We start from the raw sequence: 1,498 nt of genomic DNA, 5'->3' as shown, positions 1-1,498 counted from the left end.
TCTGGCATTCAACTCACGGTGGCTGCCTCTGGGTGGATCTGGGACTGTGAGCCATCTCTTTATACCTCTGTGATCATACCTTTCCTGTATTTTGTCCAGTAAGTAGGTATTATGTAATCGGAAGGCATCACGTTTTTGCTGTTACAACATTTCAGCGGCCCACTTGTCCTGACACCTGGGCTGAGTTATCTACTGTTGAGTAACAAACCATCCCAATATATGCATCCCCCGCTTTTCAAAAGTTTGCTTTTTGCCCCTTTGCTGTTATGAAAGACCTACATTCGTACCTATTTTATCTAAGTGAAAGAAATTTTCACTTTTAAGAAAAAAGTTAAAAAGCGAAAACAGCGTTCAGCATTTGTTTTGCAGTGAGCTGAGTGATAGAGGAAGCACACACCCCAATCAGGGGGCGAGGCATCGCCGAAGGAGCTCCTTCCCCAGAACTACTCTCACCACCTCAGCATCAAGCTGCCATAGTTTCGAACTGTGTCTGTGAGCATCTGTGCTTTATTTCTATTTATTTTGCGCATCTATTAGCAAGATGTGTCCTAAGGTAATTGACTCTTCGCTGTACACCATTTTGACTTAGGAAAGGTTTCATAGAAACGCTCCACTTTCGGCCAGCAGGGAAAACCTGTGCTTTATTAGGCTGTGTGTGGAGATGGAGATTCCGGCAAAACTCCATTCTAACCAGATCCTCAGGGGATGTAGCTCCAAAAGCTGGAGCATCAGGAGCCTGTAGCACAGCAGAGTTTCATAAATGTCTGCTGAATGGATAACCCATTTCTATTTACTTTTTGGCCGTGCAGCGAGGCTTGCAGGATCTTAGTTCCCTGGCCAGGGATCGAACCCAGGCCCTCAGCAGTGAACGCACGCAGTCCTAACCACTAGACCGCCAGAGAAGTCCCTGGATCATCCATTTTATTACTAAGCTAAAAGCGGCCACAATTCTGAGTGCCCGCTAGGCACCACCTGGCCCTGTGCTAAGAGTGTTATACACACTGATTCTTTAGTCCTCATGTCAAGTCTAGAAAGGCGGTGGCAGTACCCCACCCATTTTACAGATGGGGAAATAGGGGCTCAGACAGAGGAAGCCAGGCCTGGGCCAAATTCTTAGCCTTCAGATTTCCAGGAATCTCCAAACTTTAGCGCCCAGTGCAGGGCGTTAAATGCAGCTCTGGGGCCACCTGGAAAGACTGGCGCTCACACACCTCTCCATGAGATGGTTGCATGTGTCATCCCCACTTTACAGATGGGGAAACTGAGGCCCAGATAGGCAAGCCGCGCATCCCGGGCAGAACCCATGCAGCCGGACTCGCAGCCACCGTCCACGATACAGTCCAGGGCTCGACCTGCACCAACGCTTCACCTCAGCCCCGCGAGCCGCGGGAGCATCGTGCCCGCCTCCACCCTCGAAGGGCGGAAGGGAGGGCCCCGGGAGCGGTATCCAGGCGCTCCCACCCTCACGGAAAATGGGTGGCTCCTCGGGAGCCCTAGC

The sequence above is a fragment of the Globicephala melas genome, chromosome 19 (assembly GCF_963455315.2).
Source record: "Globicephala melas chromosome 19, mGloMel1.2, whole genome shotgun sequence".
Classification (NCBI taxonomy): Eukaryota; Metazoa; Chordata; class Mammalia; order Artiodactyla; family Delphinidae; genus Globicephala; species Globicephala melas.
The sequence above is the reverse complement of the archived record's forward strand: the minus strand, read 5'-3'. Positions refer to the sequence as shown.